This window comes from Stegodyphus dumicola, chromosome X2, assembly GCF_044657685.1.
Source record: "Stegodyphus dumicola isolate Sdum_Otavi_A_Nest chromosome X2, ASM4465768v1".
NCBI lineage: Eukaryota > Metazoa > Arthropoda > Arachnida > Araneae > Eresidae > Stegodyphus > Stegodyphus dumicola.
In genome coordinates, this window is record NC_140781.1 from 56,597,851 (window position 1) to 56,615,528 (window position 17,678).

Here is a 17,678-nt window from a genome sequence, read left to right on the forward strand (position 1 = left end):
TTCGGGAATGTTTTCCTCGAGATATTCGAATAAGTTTTCAAACCTAAATTTGCATAACAATGATTCGGTTTTATGAGAAAAATGTGCTATTTTTGTTATTGGCTGAGCATTAATTTCTGCAGGCTCTTGTGGCAACAAACAATGCACCAACTGGAGAGACAGGAGAAGCTTTTCACGGAGCGCATGCTCCATGAATGGGCACAAGAGACAATCATACTCTAGAGTTCGGCGCAGCCATCAGTATGTGATTAGGCTTCAGGATCGATGCGAACCACCGACGTTGTTGACGCTGTTTAGCGTTGAATCACAAAACGGTGGAAAGCAGGATTGGAAAAGAAATACCCTATGCTCATCTTAAGAGCTCATAATTCCTTCTTGATACTCTTGAGGTTGATCTGTTGATATTTCAGAATGTTAGAGCCGAACATTTTGTTTTGGGTGGCCATCGACGAGAACTTTGACTTCAGGTACTTCTTATCTTCTAATTTCTCTCATTTTGCAGCAAATGAAACGTGCATGATCCTCTTGTATTAAAAAGAAAACACTTTCCTTAGTAAAATAATCTCATTGCTTTCAATAATGTTATCAGCAGGAATTCTAAATTGACAAAAATGTTATTCTCGTATATATCTATGTTTTTTTTTTTTTTTTTCCATAATAGGAAAAAATGAAGTGGAATATAAACTAGGAATATGCATTTCTCTGGTATAATACTTACACCTTACCTAAGTCAATCAATTTTCAGAAAACATGTTTAGTGTTTAAACTTTCAATTGCGATATTATACCTTATACCTCTTTAGATTAAAAGTATTTTCACATAATTTTTAATACTAAACTTTTAAGACTAAGAAAAACTGATTTTTGTTTAAAATCAAAATTCAGTGTTGTGGAAAATTTATATCAAATGCTTTCAAAATAACTATAGAGCAATAAATATGTACTTTAACTTTGTAACTATCATTACTACTTCTCCTTCCGAATAAATTTCCGATTACTTGCAAGATTTAACAATGAGTAACATTGTTAATCTTGCAAATTTAATTAGACGTGATCATTTGTAAGATCACGTCTGAATACAATAAATTGTTTGGTATATGGAATTATTGTAAAGTCTATTTCCATTACCTTTAGATGGCTTAAAAAATTTAGAAAGCTTGGTTTGAGCGCTTGTTTACAAAATTAGAGAACCTATATTTTACTTGAAAGTTCTGAATAGCACTGTCTGCTTAAAATCATTCATAGATATAAATTAAAAGTTAGCTAAAAGTCTAAATTAAAAATATTTCTAAAAAATTATATAAAAAATTAAGTTTTGATCATATGCCTTTGACAAGATCATTATTCCTTTATTGAAACATTGTTAATATAATTACACTTTTAAGTTAGCGGATATAGAGATAAATCATATAGCTGACAAGAGAGAATAATAAAATATCTGTAGATGTTTACAGAAACGTACATCTTTATATCTACGCAAATCAGTAAATTAAATTATATATATTTGCAAATATGTTCGTATTTGCATGTGTATATAAACCTCACAAATGTATTAGAAATAAATTATTTTTCTTAGAGATCCATTTCTACTAATGACCGTTTTTCTCCGTGCATTCCAAGTTTAGTGCCAGCTGTGATTGTAAAGTATGAAATTATGAGGACCAGAACTAAGTGATAATTTCGAAGGTATCGTTAAAAAATTGATTCATTTTAATGCCTTCTTTTAATCTAATTATTTTTACCTCTATACTTTTAATGCTCTTGAAATTTTGTGAAATAGAGTAACGAATTAATTGATAGTTAAAGATAAAATGTTCGTCTTCGTTTTTGCTGTTGCTGTTTATTATAAACAACTGTATGTTTGCTTGAATTATTAATTAGAATGTATTTTTATCACGGATGAATGAAGTAATGCTTTATTCACATCCCTAGACCCGCATTTTATTTTTGTGTGCATAAAATATGTAGCTTTGTTTACCAATTAATAAATAATAAATAATTAAATTAAATCATTAATAAATTACTCATTTTTTTTCTCCAGTATTTCTCTTTTGAAATCTTTATTTTAAAGGACAGAATATAAAATAAAGTTAATTTTCCTAATTCATAAAAAAGTTTCTTTTGAAAATGTGAAGCTGGATCAAAGATTACGAATTTTTTCTCAGCGGTATTTTGTCTTTTATTGTAATTAAACTTAGTAGATTCTGGAATTTTATCGATCAGACATTCAATCGATCAACATGCAAATCTTTTGATCAATAGAATGGCATTATTGGACAAGTTTTGTTATTTTTATAAATAACGTTGTATTGTACTATGATGAATCAGTACGTTCCTAAGCTTTTTAGAAATAAGTTCATAAAATGTGAGATTCCCTCTCATTGATAGATGATCGTCTTTTTTTTTTTTTACTAAGTAAAACATCTTAAAAATACCAGCGAGACGTAGATGAGACTCAAAATTTCTGAAAAAAATATTTAATCAAGTGTATCAAGGCCACCCAAGAACTCTGAAAACAAAAACAAAGCATACAAAGAATCATATAATATAATTTAGATGATTATTACATATTTTAATTATAATTGATTATTACAAGATTTAATCATGATATTTATTTATATAATTTAGATACAGAAAACTAACGAAAAGAATTTGTTTATGCTTACAGTTTCACACTGGCTTACTATTAATGTTGTCAAATACTTGGACAAGAATGTAACTTAAAATGTTATATCTCTTTTCCTTCATCTATACCTGTCATGAGCAGTAATCATCGTGATTCTCAATGCATTTTTACTTAAAAGAAAAGCGAATGAGTGCCCGAAATTTTCTCCATTTCCGCAAAAAGCCATTCGTTGGCCCCATTCATTGTTTAACTTTAACCGTATGAACTATTCTCATTCATAATCACTTGACGATGGTACTATTGATCGCATGAAATAAGATTCCTTCTCCCCACCTGTTTGGAATGAAAGAAATCTGTGATTATCAAAATTTCTGGAACTTATGAGAAATTTAAAAATGAGTCCGAACCTAGCGGGTGAAAGAGAGTTTTTACTTTATTGTTTATATTACATACGGAGTTTCGGGGAGATGGATAAGACATTTTATTTAATCAAATATACAAGTGCATATAGAGGATACACTTGACTTATATAGAGGATACATTTGATAGAGATTACACTTGATCATTAGCATTTAGATCTTGACAATAAAGTTACAAAGCTTTGTAACGAGGTAAAGAATTTTTACGAAAACACTTTCAACATTGTAGGTAGGAGGGATCTTTAAAAGTGTAATATAAATTTCCTTATAATTTTCAAGCAAAAATAATGCCAGTTAGTAAAATGCGCGTAATGTTTGAATTAGGTAAAACTTTCTTTAAAAACCACAGTCCGAGAGTTACTCAGGAAAGAATTAAGTTCTCCTAGTTTTATACTTATCATAAAAATATTTAGTGACTTTTAAGAGCTAATTTTGTAAGTACGCACGATTAAAAATTGCTAGTTTTAAAAGTTAGCTATCCATTCTTTGGCAAAATAATGTTTTCTGTTTGTAACTGGACACATAAAAGTATTTATTACGTACATCTCTGAGTTTCCTTGTAAAAAAAGCATGGAAAGGTTTTCTTTAAATTCACTGAATGTTAATATTTTACTAATTGGAGATTTCTGCAGTACGATCACATGAAAATCGAGATTTTTCTTGCTTAATACTTCCATTGACAATATAGAAGTTGATTTTATGAAATTATGTAGCTTATATTTTGGAACCTTATAACTAAAAGTATCTAGTTATAATAAATACTTCAGAAAATAAGCTCAGTTACTACTTTTTCCGAATAACCTGCATAACTCTTCGGATGTAAATGTGCAGGCTATGTACATATACTCTCTCAAACTTAATATTAAATTAATATTTCTTATTGGAAGTTTTTTATTTGAGAAAACAGTAAAGAATTAGAAATGTTGTGCATTTAGATTTTAAAAGAGGCATCAAAAGAACTATGGTATCATTCAAAAATAATTTACAAGGAAGAAAAGTTCCTATACAAAATATCTAGTGGCAGTTTCTGGTTAAAAACAATAGACAAAAATTTCAGAAAATTAAATTTTTTTTAAAAGAAAAAAAAACAAAAAAACTGGAACTTCAAAAACTGGAAATGTATTTTGAAAACTGCTATTGAAACTCGAGGATGTATTTTGAATAATCATTATTTGAAATCTGCAAATGCATTTTTCAATTGCTAAGGATCGAAAAAATGTTGATAAGAAAATATACTCGTGAGCAATTGCTAAAGGCGGATCACAAACGGATATATAGCACGTTAAAAAGTGTGTGTTAGGATGCCAAGTGAAATAAAATAATGCCAGAATACTAGGACATAAAGATATTTATTGTGCTCTGAATTCTATAAGGCTTTGGAAAGGGTTCAAGGGACAAAATTGCCATATTGTGCTGAATACGTAAAAGTGGAAAAAATGCAGTTGCCGCCCACAGGCATTTTGGCTTATGATGTCAATTTGTGATATGGTCACCATAGAACATGATGCAAAATTACATACGTCGTGTCATATTTTGTACAACTTTATCCAACAGCTGTTGGGCTAATTTATCGCATTCCTCTGTCAGTGCACAGATGAGGGTATTTTGATAAACGTAATTGCAGAATGAGAGGACGGCTTTAATTACCATAATTAAAATAATTACACCGTTTAAAATTTGTCTAGCTGAGCGACTTCAGCTTAGGCCTTCATCAACTATACTCATTACTGGTGTACTTCAAAACAAATAAGTAAGTAATGTATCATTATAGTTTTCTTTCTATGCCATAGCAAAACACTGCATTGAATTAGATAGCTTACTATTTATATTATTATTGCAATTAATTAGGTATTATGTAATTAATTATGAACAATAATTAGTTATCATTTAGTTAATAATTTAATTAGGCATTGATATTGCATTTAATTAGGCATCATTCTATTCAGAAACAAATAAAGTCTAATAAGAATATGTTCTTATTAAATAGTCATTTACAGTTTTATTTCATAAACTTATGTTAAAATGTAAGAGGATCTTTCATTCGAGTAAACATATTCACATTTAGATACAGTGATAGTCTTTTAAATATTCATTCACTTTTGCTTGTACTTTTATATGTTTTAGAATTCATGCATTTTTAGCTCAGCTCTATACGTAAAAGCTGCAGTACCTCCATTCTCGAATGCGTAAAAGCTGCTGTACCTCCTTTCTCGTAATTTATAGTAAGTAAACCAGAATTGACACAGGTTCGGATTTAACTTATAGAAGAAATAACTTTTAGTTGTCATAGGCATTTGTCCATCTGAATATCATGCTTACTTTCGTTTGATAAGAATGTATGTTTTGAGAATATTAGTAAAACTAAGGAAATAAATTGTTTAACTTAAAATATCTGTCCTATTATTTATTTTGGAAGTAAAATCTAACCTCTTAAATGTACCAAAAATTTATTTTTTCGTTCTTAAAAAACTGGTAAATTTTAATAACAGATTTTGAATCTTTTACAATAATATTGTTAGAGTTATTATTAAAGAGAGACATTTCAAAATTTTTACATCCACAGCTTTCTTGATTTTTACCTTAATATAGAAAAAATTAGGTGTAATAATCGAGTTAATAACACGCCGAATAGAGATTATTGGAGGAGTTAAAGCAACAAGGATCAATATTCATAAATTTGCAAGACTAGTCAGGAAGATTTAAATATAGAACGCTTTTCTTCAGCTGCAGAAGTACAAATGACGAAACAGAAACCTGTGCTTAGGCGATAAGAATGAGAGGAAGGAAGTGAAGTTACTAGCGTCATCTATTGATGGAAATGAAAACTGCTATGAAATAATTTCTTTAAAAGCTGAGGGTAAAGACGGATTGGCTTGGGGATCATTAACTAAAACTGAAAAATTTTCATCTATCAGAATCTATAGCACCAAAGGAAGATATTTGCGAAGATCTTCTGTTGGCGAAGACGAAGTATTCCGTTGGTGATGATGAAGTCGGAACTGAGAAATTCACAGCTCCATACGTAAAGATCCCATTCCGGCTATGAACTCCTGGGTATATACAGGATTTCTTGGCGGTGTGGTTTAATTTACACTGGTAAAACTATGAAAGTCTTAAAATCTTATACTAAGAAATTCTTAAGTTTAAAAAAATGAAACACGTAAATCCTGTGTTGTCCAACGCTGTTGATCAGGAACTCACATTTTCAATTTTTATGCAGTTAAATTGGTTGAAAAAACATCTTCCGTTAGCGAATTAATTTTTCTAGATGCGTTTCACATTCATAAAAATCTTTTAATTCTAGTTAACGATACCAATTCCATCCGTCTTTAAACTCAGGTTCTAACTAAATTATTTCATAGATGTTTTTCGTTTTCGTGAATAGATGGCGCTTTGATGCCTTCCTCTTATTTTTATTGCCTGAGCATAATCTTCTCTTTCGTTATTTGCGCTTTTCTAGCGGAAGAAGACGTCTCATGTTTAAACCTTCGAAACTAGTCCTGAAATTTATGAATAATATCAGAGTCTCAGCTAGGCTTTTCAGCGCCCAGGGACAACTCAGGAATTTGCTTCCTCTTTTGTGTGCCAAGAATATAAAACATTTCATTCTAAAATTTCGTAACATCAGTCTGGCGCCACCTGCATGTTGCTCCCTGGACAGATGTCCCCCCAGTGCCCTATCCTAGCTACGCCACTAAATATTACACTGATTCTTGCAGTAATAGGATATAATAAATCTGTACATGTTTTCTCCCTCATTTTCACATCTGTTGACTTAACAACGCAATAAAAGAAGGTCTTAATTTCAAAAATATTTAATAAAGGGCAGAAAATAAACAATTAACTTATCTCCAAGGGTTTAACTGGGAAAAAATAAACGTGTTTTAATTAGCATGAAATTTTATGATACTGTACATACTAGACATTCGCAGTGGTAAAGTGTAGGGCCGCCGTAACAGTACATATTACTTTTATGCGAATATTACTTCCCCAAGTAAAAACAATGTTTTAAAATCTCCTTAATGCATTAAAAATCTCTGTGTTTTAATTACTCTGTGTATTTATTACTCTGTGTATATACATAAATTCTGCTTAAAAGTTTTACGGTAATTCGGTTTTACGGTACGGTTAATAAAATGATAAAGAATTCTATTTCATTCTCTCTTTCAGTATAAAGTATTAGTTCACCTGAATTTTTAATCTGAAAAGAAATTTTTTTCCGAATTTTAAACAATGTGTAAAAGTATTTAAAGATTTTCCGAATATTTCTTTCTGTTTCTTCTTTTGTACTGTCTAATTTTGTTCAAAACGTTTGACAATTTTATTATATTTTTAAAAGATTCATCTGCAAAATTTGTGCCCATGTTTGTCGTTGTTTATTTAAATGATTCACTGTACTAAATATAGCATATCAAACAATTGCACAGCAAATGAATAAATGAGCTTCAATCCTTGTTTGAAAACCGCATGCGCTACAAAGCTTCATTATTTTTTTTTTTTTTTATAAATGTCTTTCAATGTCACTTAAAATACATTCAACTAACATAACTGGTTTTATTACTTGGGTTTCATTCACAAGGCGTGTCTAAAATTTCTTTTAATATGATTTAGTGATGTATTTTTAAAAACATTTTCCATAAACTTGCTGATCCAACAGGAAAAGAGGGGAATGGAATTGTTGAATTACACTAAAATAGTTCTTGAATTACACCAAAAATTAACTGATTGAATCATTTATTAAATTTAAAAACAGTAATGAATATTGAACATAAAATCCCATGAATTTAAACTCAATAAATTTGTTTATTCTCAAAAATTATTTTGGTGCATAATTAACTCTACTGTAATATAGCAGTTCATCAAAAGGTTATGCCAAAATTACAGGATAGCGTAACTGTTATTTCATTTAAGATCAATCACAATTTATTATAAAACTAAATACAAACAGAAATGATTACATAACATTCTAAAATTCCTAGAAGGAAATTTCACAATAGCTGACATTTTTTCACGTTGGCTGAAATAACTGAAATCTAATTAGTTAAAAAATATTTAATTTCTTTTTAATTTTTTTTCGGTTTAATTACTTATTTGCTACGAGATAAAATTAAGCAACTTATTTTAAATATCAGATCCAAGATCATTTTTGTAAGTTTAATTTTAGTTGAATAATTTTCTTCGAACATTGTCAAACAAACTGAGCAATTACAACTGATTTTTAAAACAAATTCCATTATTTGCAGTCCTGTAGTAACCTGTTTAAGTTAAAGTCAAGATTATATTTTTTTAATGGGACAGTTGGACGAGGACAGAGAAAAAAATGTAAGCTAAAAAAATTATTTATTATCCTACGTTATTTAAGCATAAAGTTTCTCTGTAATTGAAGCGAGCAAGATAATAAACAAACCTCCAACCCCCCAAAAAACCCGTGATATTTATAAAAGCTGTAATCGAATTTTTTTTCTTGCAGTTCTTGCAGGTTTAATACGTATAAGCTACAGCTTTCCTTTTAGAATTTTTTGGTATTGGTGATTCTAAATGGCATGCTTAATTCTATTTGATGCACCCTTCCCCACATACAGGATGAACTGCTGATCCAGTATGTTTATATGCAGCAGTAACGCTGCATACAAACTGCTGCTGCAGTTTATATGTAGCTTGCTACTAATAACGAAAGATGAAGGAAAGAAGTACCCTAGCGAAGAATGGATTAACATTGTTCAGTGTCATATGATTTTAGAGAAAATTCCGTGCCTCCCTTGTCGAAGGATGCGGCAAATCATCTCCCTTGGCTTAAGGCCAAACGCTTTCTTTACCTTCCCTAGTAGGAAAAACTCATAGCTTGCCAATAAAGCCTTGGAAGATGGGATGATTTTTCTCATCGCCTTCTTGGGGAGAAATGCAGCAGCTTCCTATTTCTTATTCACTTATCAACTTTGATCCTGGTGTTTCCAAGCTAAAGCTCTTCCCAAGCGGTGTGTAAGAAGTCATTTCCCCCCTTCTTTTTCATCTACTTGTCTTTCCCCATGCACAAAGAATTCTCTTTATTTTGTTCCATTTTAAAAAGTTGTTTCAATCGGTATAAAGATAGTGAAATCCGCTCTTATTTCTTCTACAGATATTTGTCTACCTTTAATTTGATATTTTTCGGAAAACTTTCAAGTTGCTTAAATTAAATTAAGTTCATTACAAGCGATAATTCGTCATACATTAGAAATGACCAAATTATTTGTTACTTGGATCGACTTACTTATTATTATTATTATTAATATTATTTTCCCAATGAAAGGATTACTAATTTAACAGTATTTTCTAAATTAAACTGACAAATGAATAACGCCATCTATGGCATGTATTTTGTGGCGAATTTCAAACCATACGCAAGTTTGTTCTGCTGACGAGATAAGGATATAATATCCTTGCTGACTTACTGTTGGTAGCAATGCTTTCCTAACTTCATGCATGTGATTTATTTCGAATTTTATAGCAACAATGGTATAGTGCAGTTCACTAGCGTTTTATTTAGGGTAGAAATATATTTATTTTACAAATAAATAAGATATATTATAATTTAATAATAGTAATAACATTTATTCCTATAATTATAAAAATATAAAATATGCCACTTTCTAATCTTTTGGAGGCTTTTCGAGGCTTTAACATACGTTATTCCTAATTGTCCGTAATGAAAATCTCATCTCATGGAGGTATTTGCTTCTCATGGGCGGTAAAATATGCAACTTTGCCTACCAACACTCATATCCTATGTTTAAGTAATCAAAACAAAATAATGATAGAACTGTCAAAAATGTCAATTAATGTAATCTTTAAATGATAATTGTGAATAAAATAAAATACTTCGGTGGGAGTTTCATTACAAATTACAGCCTCGCACTGTATCTGACCTTTTGTCTTCGCTTCTCGCGTGAATATTAAAGCACTCGGGTGCAATATGAAAGAATAAAACTTATTCCCATATTGGATGTAATATAGTATCATATATTAATCAGCCAGTTCTCCGTAGCAATCATTATAAAATCAATCAATTTCTTGTAATTATGTACATTCTTAGGAATTTTTCTCAGGTAACATTGCTCATAAATAATTGTTTATTTCATACTAATATTATATTTTAGAACTATTTACCACAGGAAAAATGGAACTTTAGTACAAAGATTTTAAAGCAAACTGGACTTTAAAGTTTCATTTTTCGTCTAATAGATAGAAACTGTTATACAGTGTCTCTATTTAAGTTGGAAGCATATATCCAGAACTGTGTTTTAATTGATCTGACAAATAATTTTACTCTTCATAAAAACTTTTGCTTACCTTGAAACTTCTAAAATTTCTACAGGATGGCTAAAGTAAACAAATTTCAGTTTTCAGTTTCAAGTAAAATAACATTATTAATAAAAATATACAAAAATATTAATTGGAAAAGTTGTTTAGAATTTAAATCTAATCTAAAATTTAAAAAAAAAATGGCGTAGATTGTCAGGTGTGTATTTTTTGATAGTTTTGATAAGACAAAAATTTTACGTGGGATTCAGTAAACAGAAGAATTTAGTTGGAAGCTTAACAGAACATATAACTTCTCGGTGCTATACAAGATCAAACTTGGCTTTCTTCACAGTATCGATACATACTTAAAGCAGACAACTGATAGAGAAAAGAAGTATTAGTAAGCCATTTTACAAAGAATCTTAATGCCTTTCTGAATTGGTTGGCGAGTTTAGGAGTAGCATTTCGTGGCCACAGAAAAGATTCAGATTCGATTTGAACAGGAAATTTTTTTAAGAGTACCTAGCAGAATTTTATAGCATTTTACAAATTCATTTGCAAAAATCTAGCAATCCAGGTAATGTACAGGTTATTTATCGTCTATCTCACACAATATGCGACAAACTTATAAGTTTAATGGATAAGGAAAGTCAAGAAATATTTAAATTTTGAAGCTGAAGAAGTAGGTTATTACTCCGTTTTTGCAGACTCTACTTGCTGTGTAGTTTATATGCGTAAATTAATTTGTATTTTCAGATTTGTTGGGAAAAATTGAAACATAAAAGAACGATTTTTGGGGTTTATTAAGCTCGAAAATCGTCCCGATTCTGTCTTTTAGAAAGAATAGTTCTGAAAATTTTAAGAGATTTACTGATGTATATAAAAAACTGTAGGGTCAAACCTACGCTAATGGGGCAAATATGGCTGGCAAATACAATGGATGGCAAGCAAGAATAAAATATCATATTAATATAGAAATTGGGCTGCGGAATCTTGTACCGACGAATTACATTATTTTGATTTTGTCCAAAGTTTATATATATCAGCACCTACTTGGCAATAGAATGTACTTATAAACAATATGACACATACTGAAGCTGTCTATATGAAACGAATAAGTGACACTAGAAGGGCATCAAGATAGGATGCAGTTTTAGCATTAAAATCTAATTATCAGAATGTTAAAAACTACATAATTAAAATTAAGACGTCCGGTAATGAAAAACCAACGAGAAAATCGAAGCGAAATAATTCAGCAGACTTTTTCTGCGAATATGAAACAGCCTTATTAATAGTATGACGGGATGAGTTACTACATTGAATAAATAGTATAAGCAAATCTACAAAACGTGTAGTACAATATTGTTCGTTGTTAGGAACAAATCTTCTTAAATCACTTTCAAATTTTTATCACGAATATCAGGAAAAATTTTGAGATACTGAGAATGAAGCCAGTTTACTAACAGAAAACCTAAACTACCGTGAGATTAGAAGTGGATGAAGAAAACTGCAATTTGAAGAAAAAACACTGAATGAGATTGCAGAACAAAAATTTTGTCATAAAAAAACGTAATGTTAATTTTGATGTATTAATCTCTGAATTATCTCGAAGAAGCACCTCGGAGAATGATGTACTAAAAGATTTTGGATTATTCTTCAATATTAAAATGTCTGATGTCCAATTTACTGAATGTGTGGAAGGCAAATGTTCAAAATATGAAAATTGACATTGACATTAAGTATTTTAAAGATGAAACTGTTCACTTTATTGAATTCATAAAAGAAAAGAATGTCGTCAATCCTGTTGATATGTACAAATTGCTAATTGTAGATTTATCATTTACATTTTCGAATATAGAAACAGTTTTAAAAGTTTTTTGGACAATTTCTATTTGCAACGCAAGAGGTGAATGACAATTTTCAGTTATCAAGAAAGTTAAAAATTACTTGAGAGATTCTTTATCTCAATTGGATTTAAGTTAGTTGTCAGTGACATTTGATGAAAACGATGATGTTCGGTTATCAATGTTGTTCAGTTGAAACGATGTTGTTCGGTTGCAGAGACATACATTATTTTTGAAACAGGAAGAAGTGAAAAATGAGCAACGCCTTTGCCGGGAATCGAACCACGGACCTCTGGAATACGCGGCCAGAGTGCAGACCATGAAGGCGTGCTAGGCGTGTTAGGAACCCGGGAGAAATACCTTATATACTCCCCCTTTTAAAGGGTGACTGGGTTTTAGGGGACCCAATTGCCAAATCCTGGTGGTAGAGAATCATCATCCACCACATTTTTTTTTTTATTTCAGGCGCCACTGTAGAAACATTAGGTTATTTTGAAATGGGAAACACGAAAAATGAGCAATGCCCTCACCGGGACTCGAGCCTCTCGAATACGCGCGGAGCGTGCTCACCATTCCACCACGAAGGCAGGATAAGAAGGCGGGAGAAATGCCTTATACGGTTACTGAAAACGATGTTGCTCGGTTATCAGATTACTAACCTCTAACTGATAAATTTTCTAAAATGATAAAGAATTCCCGTTTAGTTTATGTTATTTTATATTTGAAATAACCATCATTTTCTATAAACATAATTTACAATAAGTATCAATCAGCTTAAATCAATAGATTGCAAGGTTCTGCTGTAGCTTAAAGCATGCGTCACAATCCTGCAGAACTTATTAGCCTGATAGCAAATGATCGTTGAGTCAGAAACAATCACATAGTCAAAAGAAGGTTAAAAGAACTTTTTTAATGTAAGCTTAAATTGAATAGAAGACACAGCTTGCGCTATATACCAACTTCCGCTACCTTGCGAGTATTTACAATAACATAACAGAGAGTTAACTTTCAAATATAGGCGACGTCGTCAGAAACTGCACATAAAATAGTCTACTTGAGCAGAAAATATGAAAATATCTCAGATATTTATCGGTGCGCATTGTAAAACGTCGGCTAGCAAGACGTTAAAGTGGGAATACAATTTAAATATAGCTGGCCATATTAAATAATAGTAACACGCGGCTGACAGAAGCTCTCATCTAAACATTTAAAACCAACCCTCAGTTTAAAATTAGTTCGCATTAAGGTGAGGACTACGGAAAGGAGAAGTTACAGTACAGGTTTAAATAATAATGATTGGTTAGTCAACATATAATACCTTATAATAATATTATTACCTATATATGTCTATAATTATTATAGGAAAGCACTACTTTGAAAATAGTATTATTATTGTTAACATTATATTATAATATATTTTTAACGTATAATAAACAGACTGAGAAATATGGTGTTGCATTTTTTATTAATAAACCCTGTATAATTAAAGCATATATGCATTTGAAATATTATTATTTTTTGTTAATGAACTAGGTGCGTACTACAGTAAAAACGCATTCGTAGAATGCATATTATAATGGCAATAAAAGTATTTAGACAAGACGGAACGCTCAAAACTGAACTGCGCTTGGAGCCTCTGAAGTGCCACATCTTCTTGGCTAATCGATGTCGTACTAATCTGTAAAAGGTATTACGTGAGGGCCTTGATCGAACCTAAAATTACTTGTTATTGGCATGTTGACCGTACCTGATCAATAGTAACCAAAAAGAAAAGATGTGTAAGAAAAGTAAAGAAGCAAAGTTTAAATTTCAAATTTATTGTGGCAATTGCATTAAAATAACAACATTTTGCAGCATGAAATGACTGAAATTAAACTTCACAAAAATAGTTAACGGGATATAGTTATAAAAGAAAATATTTTTAGAAAACAGAAATTAAAAATAATAATAGCAAAAATACAAAATATTAATACACAAAATATAAAAAATTATTATTAATTTAGTACATTTACACTTTTAAAACAATAGATGATTGTTTGACAGCCTAGCAAATGAAACCACCATTTACTTGTATACCGACCAATTGCATTATTTTCTTGTGTTTGAGTGCATAATAAAGCCAAACAGAGGTCATATTTGAATTACACGGGTCTTACATTTTACCAGAAGTCCACCTTTAAAAGTTCAGTATCAGTTTCAGATATTTTTTATATGAATAATATTGTTTGTGATTGTATGTATTTCATATTGCCTTTAGGTAATAATTCTAATAAATTCTAATATTAAATATTTATATGCAAATTCATAAACAGCAGGTTTCAGAATGTTTAAAATTTGTATTAGTATTATTACGATAGGCTCTTCGTGAAAGATTTGAAATGTATTCAAAATTTGATAGTTTTTAATATATTAAGCTTAGCATTTATAAGTTGTACATTAGAGGTGCTAAAGTAAAATTCAATGTGCATATAAGATTTTTTGCAAAAGCCTTTCAATAGCCTTGTTAAGCTAAGTTTTATTGCTACTGTTTTCATTATTATTTAAGATTTTTCCCCGCTTGCATACTTTCAATAGTCTGTTCAGAAAGTCTCAAATTCAATAGTCTCAAATTTAATAGCAAAACATTTTCTTAGTCTCTTTTGTTTAAATGTTTCCCTTATGTCCCTTTTTCCCTTATGAAAGAACTTTAAGTGTTTTGAAAATGTGCGTTAAGTGAATGAAACGCTGTCAAAAATCATAGCCAAACAAAAAGAGTAACTAATTTATAATCAGGATTTTAATGCAAAATAACAGCTTGATAATATGAAAAAGTTTAAATTATAAAAAATATTAGGAAAATATAAAAATGTTTTAATTCCAAGGAAGCTTTGACTAATTTTTTAAATATGCTTTCCAAACATTTTTTCAGGTGTACTAAAATATCATTATATATATCTGAGTTACGAAATTTTCCTACTCTACAATCAAAAAATCTGCATTTAAATGTAAATAGTACAATCATATTAGGAAAATATAAAGGGTCTGCTTTTCAAATGAGAGTTAAAGTAACGAAAACGGCTTCTTCACTAGACTTTTGAGTTGATTATTTAATTAGCCGAGCTTATGTACGGTTTCCTCCTTGTAAGAGTTGATCATCGTGAGAGTTTCCTCCTTGTAAGGGAGATCCTTGTAAGAGTTCCCAAAACATCAATATATTTTTATTTTGTTACATTCTGCGCGAACTTAAGGTTTCTGTTTTCCAACGAAGGTATTAAAGTGCCTAATTTTGTCCCCCTCCCATTTTTTTGTTTTAAGGACGTCATTTTATGGAAACGAGGAAGATTAAACAAATATATAAGCTATTTAGAAGAAAGAAATTGTGGAAGAAAATTTAGGAAACAAAAAAAAAAAAAAAAAAAAAAAAAAAAAGAATGAAGAATTGATGTTAATAACTGTTGCTAAATTAGAAAGATTAAAAAATAAACATTTTCTAACAGTTAGAGCAATTACTTGTTTCAGTCTTTCGAATCACTTCCTGCGACATTATTTCTTCCAGATATATGAAAATTAGTTTCCAGTAGAAGAAGAGAAGAAAGAACACCACAGATGATATTTGCTATTAGATAGTGAGGGTGCTATAGAGTGAGTAATCACTAATTGTTAGATTATAGATTAGAGGTAGGTGCAGTGCAGGTTTATCTATAGGGCGCTTGGGGCGGGCCTCCAAGGGCCCGGATAAGCGGGACAAAACCAGAAATTCTGGTTATAAATTTCGATAGTTGAAGCTAAAAATTCTTTACAGAAATAGTAAATAATTTTGCAAATTAACTCGCGCCTCTCACTTGCGCGTTCATGCCCCTATTGTCCGTCGATTTTTAAGGCCGGTACGGCACCGGATGGAAAGAGTGGGATGATAACTATAATGATCAAGACTTACAATCAAGAAGCAGGCAAATGAATTGGATTACAGATAGTACCTTGCCAAATATGTAACGCGACGCAAACGTTATACATAAATAATGGAGTGTGGACTGCAGGACAAAGAAAACGATATATTTATTGAATTGGTTACAGGATAGCGGATAGCAGGGAATAAGGTAAATTAATATTATTAGTACCAGCAGAGTTACCCGTTCTGAGAACGGAATTTTATAGTATTCATCATAAAAAGTTTTTCCGATCCTTTTTTAACTATATATATTTAATAAAAGTACTGTTTCCTCTAATCTGGTTACAATAACTCCTTATAAGCTACATTTGTAATACAGCCTTTTGAATCCACGGGCAGTACGGTTTTTAGATTATCTCTACCACTTACGCTACTCAATGCGACATATAGCTGATTATGTGTAAACAAAGGTTCAAAGGTAAGTATATACCTTCACTTTCGTATGAATGTCCTTGTCTTTATGTATAGTCATAGCGAATGCTAGTATAATTGGGAACTGTCTTCTCTTAAGACGAAATGGTAATATCGTTTCGTTTGGTGCAGGTTCTGTTCTAGGAATAGCAACTAAGTTTCTCTTTTTATGTTCTTTTAGTGTCTTATTAGATATCAGGAAGTTTCTATGCATCTCACGGTTAGCTAAGGCTAAGAAAAAAATTACCAAAAATTACAACTTTTTTCGCTAAAAATAGTAAAAATACAGATGGTGAATACCAAGAAGCAGGATGTTCTTATTCGTTAGGCGTAACGAGATAATTCCTGAATCTGCATCTTCAGTAGATAAAAACAAAAATAAAGAGAAACCATATGAATCGTAAAATGGCAATAAATCTGATGTACTCCAAAAAATTAAAGAAATACTTGTGATATCAAAATGGCCTGACATTAAGACTGACGATTTTATTAAAAATGCGATAATTCAGAAACTAAAAAGTGATTCCCTAGAAAATACTGAAAAACTGCACCATGCCGGAGATAAAATATATTACAGAAGTTTAAATGAAAGCAACTTTTATAGAATGAAACCTAATGGAGGCAAAGAAAAGAGAGACTGGCTGATATACGACGCGCTTGGTAAAGCTGTTTATTGTTATCCATCCACGCAAATTGTTTCCAAAAGGAAAAAAAAAATAGTTTAACTGATTAAGTATGTACTGATTGGAAACATTTGACTATTCTGCTCAAATCTCACGAAGAAAGTAAGTCTCATTTGAATTGCATGGTTGCGTTAATAACAAGGTTAATAACAAGATCATTCCTTATTGGAATACTATATATTGGATTGAAAAAGCTGAACGAAGCTGAGTATTGGGTGGAGATTTTGAGAAGAATTGTTGCTACCATTGAATTATTTGCTTCTCAAAGATTAGCTTTCCGTGGATCCACTGAGGATATAACCAGTCGTCATAAAGGAAATTGCTTAAGTTGCTTTGTGTATTTGGCTCAGTTTGATGACTTATTATCCGAACATTTACAAATAATGCAGATAAAGGAAAAGGGTCAGTAAGCTAGCTATCTCACCAAATATGCAGTGATTTACTGGAATTGATGAAAATAAAACTTCTAGAAACTTTCATACAAGAA

At 30.7% G+C, this 17,678-nt stretch overlaps 1 protein-coding gene across 2 annotated transcripts in view; it reads left to right on the forward strand.

The window, feature by feature from the left end:
- Positions 1-204: 204 nt before the first annotated feature.
- Positions 205-17,678, forward strand: part of LOC118194612 (metabotropic glycine receptor-like) — an 83,029-nt gene continuing 65,555 nt past the window's right edge. For both annotated transcript variants that reach the window (XM_085808880.1, XM_035365787.2), the window contains exon 1: positions 205-467. The gene's annotated coding sequence lies outside the window, so the exon portion shown is untranslated. The remainder of the gene's footprint in view (positions 468-17,678) is intronic.